The 13432-nt window shown below is 32.0% G+C and overlaps 1 protein-coding gene across 3 annotated transcripts in view; it reads left to right on the top strand.

Moving 5' to 3' along the window:
• The window catches only part of LOC139502690 (C-type lectin domain family 4 member F-like), a 63436-nt gene that overhangs the window by 17358 nt on the left and 32646 nt on the right, over positions 1-13432 (top strand). The window lies entirely within an intron of this gene.

Here is a 13432-nt window from a genome sequence, read left to right as displayed (position 1 = left end):
ATATAGATATAAAAAGAAGATGTGGCATGATTTTCAATGAGACAACTCTCCACAAGAGACCAAAATAACATAGAAATTATCAACTATAGGTCATCGTACGGCCTTCAACAATGAGCAAAGTTCATACCGCATAGTCAGATATAAAAGGCCCCGAAATGACAATGTAAAACAATTCAAACATGAAAACTAACGGCCTAATGTATGCACAAAAATTGAACGAAAATCAAAAATTACAAGTTAATTTATAGCACGGATCAATCTTTTTTAAGCTAATAAATAATTTACTTGCCCACCAAACTTTGAATACATAAAATTAACCTTTTGTCCAGTCATATTTAAGCGAAATCCACTAGTTCAGAGGTTGAATGTTTTGTAAAAAGTGTTTTGTGTGGCAAACAAAAAAGTTAAAGCACGAGTGCAACTTTCTTTTCTTTTAATGCAGAATTATTATTACTTTTCATGAACTATTTGACAGGATGCCGATAATAAGGAAAGCTATTTCACACAATAGTGCATTTTTGCAATCATTAAAAAAAATCATAATTATTTACGATTCTATAAACACTCAAAGTGTTGACTATTTAAAATGTAAAGCGGGCAGTACGCTGTGTAATATATCGAAAGCGATTGGTTTTGCCTTTATATAACTAATAATAACATAAGATGTATGTTTCATTATAATTCGTTATTCTGATTGGCTAACTGCACAGCTCATGTTACATTACACAACGAAAATCATTATTCATGATGACAAGAGGTCTCACAATAAAGTGCAAAGGTGATTTAAATTAAAACTTGATAAAAATCGTGCTTTCATGATCCTAGCTAAAACATGTAATTATAAATATTGCATGCTTCTTTTTGTAACTTCATAGGGTTGTAAAAGCGTTGACCGTGCGCACATTTTTAGAATGAAGCGCTTCCGCGTTTCATACAAAATGTATTTCGGTCAACGCTTTACACCGCAATGAAGTAACAAAAAAAAAAAGCATTCAATTCTTAAATGAACCAGAAATGAAATTTCAAAATTCATTGAATAATGTCTTTGACTGCTTAATTATCTTTTAAAAACTGATGATATAGTGGTTATATATTAATAAAAACATTCAAAGTACGTTTAAGTCTTATGCAATATTTGTGTTTATATATTTGAAAACTGACTGCTACTGACTGGCTGCTTGAGCCTGGTCTCACAAACTCCGCATTTTCATTACAGCCGATTACATTGAGTGTGTAGACAAAGGTAATATACTTTAGATCGCTTGCTAGTTTGTTAGCTGAACTATGAAGTAACTAGGTAAGGTATACAACCATCCTGTAGAAGGAGCCTAGTCCTACAGACAGATTGATTGGTTATCTGTCGAACTAGTCTACTCTTAAAAGAGATTTTGGTAAAAGTTACGACGACGGACGACGGACGCCAAGATATGAGAAAAGCTCACTTGACACTTCGGGCCAGGTGAGCTAAAAAACGAGAAGCGAGAACGACATCAACAAACGACAACTACTGTTTTTTTGTGTGATTTTTTTATTACTAGACAAAATATTTCATGATTTTTTATTATCTAGGACTGTGATTAATAATTGATTACCAAGTTTAATAAAATCATATGTGTGTGTAGTAAACATATTAACTTTGGCTTGAAAGACGTCTATTTAATTGTTTTTGACTCGCTCTATTCGGGAAAAATTGACAAGAATAAAATCCTAAGACTGAACGCGTTCGTTCAACAATCTTATTAATTAATTTTCTCATACACATAAGTATAACGAAATCAGAGATATACCTTTTAATTATATTAGTTCGTCTAATTTACAAATGTAGTATTATCTTTAGTAAATTTACTGACTTCTTTAATAAAGGATTTGAATAAGAATGTGTCCATACCACATAAATGTCCCACTCGCACTATCATTTTCCATGTCTAGTGGGTCAGAACTCTATATTTGGTATTAAAATTAAAAAGATCATATGATATAGAATATGTGTACTGAGTTTCAAAAAAAAGATATATGTACATTAACTCCACTTTCAAGTATAGAGATGTGATTTTTTTTCTGAGACAAGTGCTTGTGACAATCCAAGAAAACTTGTAGTCATTCGATGTTCAGTACTTCAGTACTTTGATTGTTTGAAAACAAGGAAAAAAACCCTGCCTCATTCGGTATGTGTTTTTGTTAGACCTTTTTTTCTTCTGTTTTGTATCGATCTAATACGTTAAGCCCTTTTCCACTGATTTGTATAGTTTGTTCTTATGCTGTGCTGTAACAAAACTTTCCCGGCTGTTTTCGAGCATGTTAAACGCCACAATATATTGCATATACCTGCTCCAACTCAGGAGCATGTAGTTCAGTGGTTTTCGTTTGTTGATGTCTTTTATAAGTGTTTTTCGTAATTCATGTTGTTTTAAAATAGGCCGTTATTTTTCTCAATTAAACTGTTTCATATTTTTCAAATCATGGACTATTATAGCCGACAATACCGTATGTTTTTTCTCATTGTTGAAGATTATTTGATTGCCTATATAGAATTGCTTACATCCACTACATTTGAACTTTGTGGGATAGTTGACTCATTTGCATTAATACCAAATCTCCTTATTAAAAGTTGTGGGGTGTGTGTATTTCTTTGGAAAATTTCAATGTTTTTCTCCCAGGTCACCCAGTTTGAATAGAATATTTTGACATTTTGCTGTGCTTCTTGGATTTGAGTTAAAAGCCAACCAAAGCTCACGGCCTGTTGGTTGGTAGTTGATGACTATATGGTAAGCTGTGGATGTCTTTTTTAATTTTTACATACGGTGATTTGATGATGTATTCATGCCAGGCCTTGTCCCATTACTTTATATAGACAGCTTATCAGTCAACCTGATCTATCAAATTAGCTCTCCTCGCCTTTTGTATAGTCAGACGAAAAACAAGATATAAACTGACTTAGCTTGGTATATACCTTTATATTTTATATACTCATATAGATATAAAAAGAAGATGTGGTATGATTTTCAATGAGACAACTCTCCACAAGAGACCAAAATAACATAGAAATTATCAACTATAGGTCATCGTACGGCCTTCAACAATGAGCAAAGCCCATACCCCATAGTCAGATATAAAAGGCCCCGAAATGACAATGTAAAACAATTCAAACATGAAAACTAACGGCCTAATGTATGCACAAAAATTGAACGAAAATCAAAAATGTAACACATAAACAAAAGAAAACCACTGAATTACAGGCTCCTGACTTGGAACAGGCACATACATTTTGAATGTGGCGGGGTTAAACATGTTAGCGGGATCCCAAATTCAAGTCAAATTGATATTTTAAAACTACATAAAAGTAAAAAAGTGTAAAAAAAAAAATATTTTAATTAAACTGTCAATTGTTCTTGAACAATTGAGAGGTCTTTCCTTTTTCAATGTAAAATACATGTTCCAACAGACGTAGAATGTATTGAAAAGGTCAAGGTCAACCTTAAAAAGCTCGAAAACACACTAAAAATCCTTTAAATAAGGTTAAAAACACTAAATTCGCTATCTGGGACATGACCTTGACCTTTGACCTTTTGACCTTTGTCAAGGTCATCGGTCCCCAATGCCATTACTGAAGACCCCAAGGGTCTAGGACCTTTGGTTATATAGTAAAAGCTGATTTTGTCTTTTCAAAAACCTAAAACAGGGGTTATGCCCCTTATAGAAAGGTCAAATCTCTTTGATCAAAATGTAACAAAGTTGCGCCATAATGACCCAAACATTTTCCACCATTTAAAACTTCTGTAAGTATAATGGTTTCTGAGATTATCCCATAACAAGCTGTTAGGTCAGAGGTCAAGGTCAACATACAAATTTGACCTTGAGATATTTTTTAAAGATACATGAAATGATGATGATTGGTGAAGATCCTATGTGTCTATGACTTACGGTTTCTGAGCTTTGGTGGCCAACCGACACCGGTTAATTTTCATAGGGGCATAACCCTACCAATGAGTCGTTGAATCTTTTCGATTCAAATGTAACGAAAAACCGGGGTCTGGTCCTGAACAAATTTCACCCATCATTTTTTTTCTACCTATTACGGATTACTCCGAACCGACAAAATATTTCGACTCACAGGGTGAGTTCCGGATAGGTATTCATGACACCAATACAAAGTGTGAACATGAAAGCGACATGGTTTACGGTTACGGAGGGAAATTTTGTCAAAGTTTGGCGGAACAAGAAGAATAATAATTAAAAACCAATTGTTCAGAGAACAATTGAAGGTCTTTCCATCAAAACAATGTATTTTGATATGAAAAGTTGTGAAACTAAGTTTAAAATGTCATTTCAATCGTCAAATGATAGCTCCTAGCAAGCTGATTCCAAAAATATATTGTTTCCATACATTTTTTTTTAAATAAGGGAGATAATTTGTTACTTCCGGTTTGAAAAATGTTTCTTCCGATTATATTTGAATATTTACTTGACACTGATTCCAAAAATATCTGGTTCTATATACTTTTATATTAATAAAGTACAAAAAAATAGCTATTTCCGGTTTACAAAAGGTCACTTCCGGTTGTTTTTTACAAGGTTAAATGGTTTGATACCTTTTTCTAAAAGTTGTATATCTTTATCATGTATACATATAGAATAAAAGCAAAGGTCAAAATCTAGAACGTCAAATTAAGCTATGACCTTGAGATCAATTTCAAGGTCATAAACCAAGGACCTCAAATCAAAAGACCATAGGTCTTTATTATATTTAGTTAATGAGTTATATCACCAAACACGTATTTTTAAATACAAGAGGGGAGAAAACTCCCTTTTACATTCAACGTACGCTTGCAATCAAAATTTACATCTTACGACATGTCGCAACTAACAATTTAGTAAAAATAATTTGTTGATATCTTATACAGTCTTTGGATATAAGTGAAAATAAGCCAAATTCAAATATTAGAATATGACCTTGACCTTTGACCTTGACCTAATTTTCATATTTTGGGACCAAGGACCTCAAATCAAAAGATCCTAGGTCTCTATCACTTATGATTTATAAGATAGAAATTCATATCACTTATATCAGATGCATAAGGGGAAATAACTCTCATATGGAGCGGTCATATCGCTTCGGTCAAAATAGGACAAATCATGCGAAGGATATAACGAGCAATTTTGTAAAATAAATTTGTCATAATCTTTTACGGTTGCGAAGGAGATGCGATAACAAGGAAAACAGTGTTTGGGGAGATAACTCCTACAAAGAAAAGTATTCGTTTACGCAGGGTAAATTTCAAAAGCGCATAAACTTGTCGATATCATATACCAAATATCTAAGCGACATATTGCGAAACAAATGTTTATCGCAAGAACAAAATTAGGCGGAAGAAAAAAAAAAAAAATTAAACTGTCAATTGTTCTTGAACAATTGAGAGGTCTTTCCTTTTGTAATGTAAAATACATGTTCCAACAGACGTAGAATGTATTGAAAAGGTCAAGGTCAACCTTAAAAAGCTCCAAAACACACTAAAAATCCTTTATATTAGGTTAAAAACACTAAATTCGCTATCTGGGACATGACCTTGACCTTTGACCTTTTGACTTTTGTCAAGGTCATTAGTCCCCAATGCCATTACTGAAGACCCCAAGGGTCTAGGACCTTTGGTTATATAGTAAAAGCTGATTTTGTCTTTTCAGAAACCTAAAACAGGGGTTATGCCCCTTATAGAAAGGTCAAATCTCTTTGGTCAAAATATAACAAAGTTGCGCCATAATGACCCAAACATTTTCTACTATTTAAAACTTCTGTAAGTATAATGGTTTCTGAGATTATCCCATAACAAGGTGTTAGGTCAAAGGTCAAGGTCAACATCACTAGTAACCCGAATTTAGCTTGAACGGACAAAAACGTGTTAACGCTATTTAAATGAGATTAATTGTTATTTGATAAAGATTGACAAAAATTAAAAAATATTTTTAATTCATTTCAATTCATTTCAATTCATTTTAACGCCAGTCAAATAGATTTCTTTGCGGTGAATCAATTAAAATCAAGTTGCTGGTAATGTACGTCAAACTATTAGGCCACGCCCCCGTTAAACTATTTCAAACTGGCATCAATTCGTTTTAAACATCGTTGAGACCCGAGCTTTGTACAGGTAAATCACTCAAGCAAGACAAACTTCATTTATTTATCTTTTTTTTTTCATCAAATTTAATCGAATTTAGTTATATGCGTGTATTCTCAGTTAAGTCGCATGCTTCACAATTTTTAACAAATGAATAAAAGAAATTTAGATAAACACATTAAAATATTGATGCACGGTTTAAGAAATGTGAATCTGTTGAAAATAAAATAGTAGTATAACATAATTTGAATTTGCTAAAATGCAGTAGATCTTTATCTCACATATTCGTTTTAAAAATTGCTAATTGCTATGAAAACTCGTGGAATCTAAGTAACGTGTGATACCTTGCAATTGCTTACGAAACTTTAGGTATTCCTGAATATTTATCGTTTCTATTTTTCTGTTTTACTATTTTGTACTCGTAAATTAGATATGTAACGGAAATAAAAGTAACATCACAGAAATTATTGATTGCGTATATAATTTAAATCTTATATTTTCGGTAGACAACAAATATTCACTAGCTGTATATTAATATATGAAATTGCTTGTAATGAAAAACAATGTTTTGTTAAATAATAAAATTGATGAAGATAATGTTGACATTTGTTGAATTTGATAATAAACAGTTAAGTCTTGCTCAAAATTGTAAATAAAGTAACAGATCAATGAGCTTTTAAACTAGGTTAAACTGTATAATACCGGTCGCTGGAGCATAACAGGCGTAAATTGTGGAAGAGCATATAGTAGACGAGCATATTGAAGCGTTGTTACGATTCGTATATTATCGTGCTATCATACACCTTGACGTACAAAAATTCTTGTAATAAATGAACATGTATCCTGTATATATATATGAGATAAATTTTAGTTTGCGATAACAACGGGTAGGTTTAGTTAAACGATCTTGACTGGCTATTAGTCGGCATTCTCTTACGCCTTTTGATATGCTCTAGCGTTAAATCCAGTCTGTTAAGACTGTTTTGGACAAACCTAGACAAATCATAAAAAGTAACGTTTAAAAGTTTCAGATCGGGTCAAGATCCGTTTAGTGTGTCAGAATGATATTAGGAGTTACGCCCTTTTATGTGGAAGATACATTGTATTATAAATGCTAAAATAAAAAAAGTATATTATTTTTAATTATGAAACATAAAATCATTCGTTGATATTATTTAAAAAAAAAAAAAGGAATTCATTCATTTGATTGTATAGCTCAAATTTTGGGCACCTTGATTGGTTAATAAAATTATCTTATCTTATCTTATCTTATAAATTTCATACGTCCAATTCACGTTTCTGGATTTTACTTCATCAGGAACGATCAATAACGCAAAATACAAATATTTTATATGTAAGATCATTTATATAGTTAATTTCGTTATCCTCTTTAGGCCGCATCAAGGAACCGTGTCTCCGTTTGAACTAAGCTTCTGAAACTGCTCTTAGGCCGTGAAGTGAGAGTGATAAAACTATAATAAAAACAGAAATGAAGGACCCCGTCAAGATCCTCATAGATTTAAACAATACATATGTATGACCTAAATTTAAGTGTAGCATTGAGTATATGTACATTTGTTTGTAAATGCGCTTATCCTATCTTTCATTTGAATAAAAAACTTGTTTAATATAAATATGTATTTATTTATTTGCTTGTTCAGATTGCACTATTATAAATAATTCTTCTTCGTCTTCTACCTCTAAACTGTAAAATTAGCGTATGTATGCGTTGAATATACGGTCTATAAAGATTAAGTTCGATGGCACTTGTTAATAATCTAAAGGTAATAAAATGAACGATCCATAAAATAACGTGGCAATTACAATGGCTATTTCACATTTATATCATACGTTCACTCGTAATGGTATCATACATGTACCTCCGTATGTGGTGTATAAGGTTTTAAATCATGTTTTATAGCTTCTTTCAAACACTATTGACGACGTTGTTCAAACTACATGCACATATCACAAAACCGCAAATTTAATATAGTTAAAAAGATTATACGATATTGAAAATGCATTTTTTTCTATCAAAAATGTAGGGTCGTGTATGTGTAACTCTAAGTGTTTACCTAAAATGTACTGAATTGAAAAAGAATAGATTTGTTCTCAAATATTTGACAAATGAAACATTTTCCGAAAAAAAATCCACATAATAACGTTTTGTCCTTTAATTCTTTTTTGGGGTGTCCGTTAAAATACCGCAAATGTCCCCCTTAGTGCACTTAGAACAAAAAATTGCACTAAAGGACCTGATGGAATGATACAATTGACACAAAAGGCATTGCATATATAAGTCAACGTTTTAAAAATAAACAATTTTATAATCACATTTAGAAAGTTATTTTATATTTTATCGACACGCGCCACACTCAGTTGACAGTAATATATAGAAATTCATGTTCATTCAACCTTGACCCGTTTTGAATATACACTAGTATACTTATAAAGAATGTATATATTATGTTATTTCATGTTGTTCTTGATTTTTTTATGGTATAGTTATTACTGTCATATCTATTTTGCTTTTCTGACTGTTATAGTTTTTACTTCTATGTAAGAGTGTATTTTCTTCTTATTTTTGTTTCTTTTAAGTTCGTTTGCTTGTTCCGTAAGTTCACTTTTTTAAGTTCTGTTGAAATGTTTTATAAAGATATTTTGAAATAGTAAAAAATGTATAGAGATTTTATTTTAACCAACACATACTGATATAATAGAAGATACACATATTTCGCAAAGTATAATAGTTTATTACATTTTTGTTGAGCCTTCCGACTTTTGTTGCAATAGCTATCTACAAACCACAAAAAATTACTCTGTGGGTAAAGTGTTTGAAACTTAAATTACTTTCTTCACTATCCTGGATTTCTAATAAACTAGGACAGAAGCTTGTTTATGATTAAGATAGCTTAAAAAAAATGTTTATCCGTATTTTTATTTATAACTGATTTTTTTGGTTTTCAAGTTCTGTAAGCTGATAAACATGCACTCTGGTTAGAGTTTAAAAAAATCACATTTTCCAGTCGGGGCCTTTTAGTGATCGGTCGACTATATGGAAGGGGTTTTCTCGTTTTTGAAGGCCTGATTGTTGCCTATAAGTGCTTATATCCACTTCAGTTTAGGAGGTTGAGCGTACACACACATGCATGCTTATCACGTCATCTTCTTTCTGTGAAAATCCCAAGTCAGTGGCTTGTAGTTCAGTGGTTGCCGTTGGTTCATGTCTGGCATATTATTTTATTTTTGGTTTTTGTAAATTGTTGTCTTTTCTAGATAATGCCGTTAGTTTTCGAATTTAATTGTTCAAAACTTGTTTATGTTGGGACCTTTTATATATATATATAGCCGATTATAAGGTATGGTCGCCTAATATAGCTTACATGTGTACATCCAATTAATTTGATGGATAGTTGTATAATTGCAAATTATATCACATCATTATTGAATATAAGCTTTGATAAGTTGGACAAGCGATTGTACAGGAAAGGCCCAAGTGATAGTACAGTAGACTCGTAAGCGATTGTACAGTCAATTAATTTATCCGATATTGAAAAAAATATAATTTGTGAATCTCTACTGGTGCAATGGCTTTTAAACTTTCAGACAGGTAAGACCATACATCAGAAATAGTACTTTTAAAATTTCTGGACTCAACGATGTGTATTTCAATGATTATTGACATTTTTATCGCTGTTGTGTGACAGTTCTGATCGATATATTAAAAGCTCCTCCATTCGACGAAAAACGTTTGTATGCATACGTCGTTTATTATTTGATTGGTTCATATATACATATAGAATGTTTTGAATGTCTAGAAGAAACGTTATATTGTATCATTTGATTCACTATTGGAAAACTTTCCATGTTGCAACTTGATATATTTTCGAATGTCGAAAATGTAGAAACCGTACAGTTCCGTTCCCACACAATATAATAATGATGTAATCGGGTTTTTAAGATCCCCACGAATGCCACATTTTCCCATCTTAATGTCTATCAATCTCTTATGAAAGTATGTACAAATGTAAACTCCTGTGTTGTTAAGATGGACATAAAATAAAATTATTCTTTCATCAAGTTGAAAATAAACTACGCTAAATCATTAAGTTTATTCTACAACTATCATAAACTTATCAATTAGTAACGATCAAATGACAATTGTTTATTGGATAAGGTTGACTGAACATTGATGTTTGGGAATTTGCAATAAGCCTTCGGTCACATGGCATGCGCTGATAAAAAAGAAAGTCAATTTCAAAATTATGATATATATTGATACCCAAATTTATGTTTATGAGTTATATACTTATATCTTCTCATATCCATGTTTGTGGTCTAATAACATCGTTTTAATGTCCTTAGTGCAAAAACTTTGTTCTTAATGCACCAATGATTTGTATAGTCCTTCAGTGCACTAAGAAGTCCTTTGCGGTATTTCTACACACCGTACAAAATTTGGCTGTGATCAAAATGTTAAAAAAAAATACCCATTTATTATAACAATTTTTAAATATTTAAGATTAAATTATGCAAGGAAAAGTGTCTTTGTTTTCTGTCAAAATGATTTACCTTTTTTGACATAAAGTTGTCGATAAATAAATTGAATATGCATTTCAATAGCATATTATCAAATTGCTGAAAGATCACCTACATTTTCTTAACAGGGAATCCGTTAGTATTGAAACCCCCTGTCCTTTAGGGTGAATGGGGTATAGAAATATGGTCACTTGGCAAGTCTTCTCCCGACCGGCAGTAAAACGCTTGCCGAAATGGGGCGTCCATTTGGCTGTGCGGGATGTATCAAGTTCGCAGTCACGTCCGGTCAGAAGGGGGACGTGAAATCTGATGCCTCGTGTAAAGAGACTGCAACGCTCTTTGCTCTTTGCACGTTAAGAATCCTTGCAACAACTCTTTTGAGGGGTCCGTAGGTGGCCTGTTGCAAGACAAAATGTCTGTCCCTATATAAGGTATCCTCATTTTCCAGTGGCAGTCCAAATTTCCCTGACCATCATCCCAGATGGCCTCTATCGTATCAACATACATAGTGTATATATTGTGAACTTGTTCTCGTCCTGAATATGCATGAAATATTTGCCACTGGACGTTAAGCAACAAACAATCAATCAATCATTCAATCAATCCCTGTCCTTAATAATTCAATTTGTCGTTCTGCATTATTTTGGCGTAAGAAAGACACACACATTCAGGCTAACGCCCTTAAGGTGTATAGAAAATAGATATAGGAAGATGTGGTGTGAGTGCCAATGAGACAATTCTCCATCCAAATTACAATTAATGAAAGTAAACCATGGTAGGCTTATGTACAGCCTTCAACACGGAGCCTTGGCTAGCAACGAACAACAAGCTATAAAGGGCCCCATGATTACTAGTGTAAAACCATTCAAACGGGGAAAACAACGGTTTAATAGTTTTGTATTTTATATAACTTTCCTGCCCTTACACCCACACTAATATAAGCTGTGATTTCTGTGTGAATAAATTTTTTTAAAGTTTCAAATGAAGTGCATGGATGTAAGTAATGATAGGCAACCGCAATGCCTTCAATAATGAGAAGAAAACATAACGTATAATCGGCTTTAAATTGTCCCGCTTGATCATTATACGTTGTTGTTTCCTATAGAGAAATAAATTATCGATTTAAATTATTTTTTACATCATAAAAAAGGGTACAATATCATAAAATCAATTTTGTGAAAAGCGATGAAAATTTAGTGACCCCAATATAAATTTGAACCCCTCTTAATCTTTCCTGTGTTTACGAGCACAAAATTCAAGGATCCATAATTTTTTTAACTGTCTTTATGAAAGTTAGCACCGACTGTTAGCTTTACACTAGTAAGTTTGTCTTAAAGATAATTGGCTTTGTGTTAAAACTGTCGTTACGTTGCTGTCTTGCGGACGAATACCCGAAATTTCTGTGTCATCAGCAATCATACAGAAATGACTTTATATCGGGTTATTTGGTTATTTAATACTCTGTTCTTTGCATAGAAATAATTCTTCGTTAATCTGAGCATTGAAAGAATACTTCATATCACAAGATATAAATATGGATACAAAAAAAAATCTAAGCGAATTGATAATACCGCAAAGCATGAATAAATGCGTTGTATTTCAGTAAATAACACTTGTTTTCGTTTGATTGTAAACATGTTGTAGCCCATCATGCATTGTTTCTTGTTTAGTGGATTGGTAAAAAAAAGCGCCCAAAAAAAAAGAGTTCAAAATAAATTACGTCACACGTTAATACATTATAACAAATGCTCGGACATACGTATGGTAATTCATGCATATCCTAAAAGGTCGTGTTCTCGATCTATTAAAACAGAAATGACACGGCCGGGTATTGTAAAGGTTTGAGGGACTTTTAATGTCAAATTCATATCCCTGGGCAACGAAATTATCGATTTGTTAAAAAAAACACCGTGTTTACGCTGGTGTCTTCCTCGAATGCCAACATTTTATATGTTACCTATTCCTTGAATGCCAACACAAATATTTCTGTTTTTATAAGTATTTAACTTTAAAAAAATAATTAGTGAACTTGATGAAATTGTAACATTTTATCCCATTTTGATAAGAAAAGTAGCAAAATTTAAGGGTTAAATAATCATGATAATTATGAATATAAAGATAGAAAGAAAATGATTTTTGTTACTATTTATTAAAAAATAAATAAATTTGGGAATGAACAAGTTTTATTAACATAAGACATATATATAAATATAACATTTATATTTAGTTAAATATAATTATTTCAAACTAAAAGAGGATATTACAGATTTATTTTGTTCCATATTATTATAAATATTTATTTGTTACGTATATATACATGAATTATATGAATATTTTAATTAAACAATTAACCATAAAATAGGGTAACAAGAATTTAGTCTATAGCGGATTGATTTTTTTAGTTGTTTGTGGCTTTGAACTAGCTGCCAGTAACTGCAAGTTTTCTCAGAGGATGTACTTTACAAGTGTTTTTTGTTTGTTTGGATATACAAGAACCTGACCACGTCTATTCTGTGTAGTATTTCTATTTATTTACATCTGATAAGTTAAACCGGTTTCATCTGATGTGTATAGTTAGTTCCACTATGTGGTATGGGCTTTGCTCATAGTTGAAGACTGTACGGTGGCCTATACTTGTGAATTTCTGTGTCATTTGGTCTCTTGTGGAAATTTGTCTCAATTCCAATCAAACTACATTACTTTGTTTTATAAGAACACCGATGATTTGCGAACACGATAAACCCCTTACCAGTTAACCCGAATAATTCAGTCCCTCCCCGTTA

Source organism: Mytilus edulis, chromosome 14, assembly GCF_963676685.1.
Source record: "Mytilus edulis chromosome 14, xbMytEdul2.2, whole genome shotgun sequence".
Classification (NCBI taxonomy): domain Eukaryota; kingdom Metazoa; phylum Mollusca; class Bivalvia; order Mytilida; family Mytilidae; genus Mytilus; species Mytilus edulis.
This window is presented reverse-complemented; position numbering and strand designations above follow the sequence as displayed.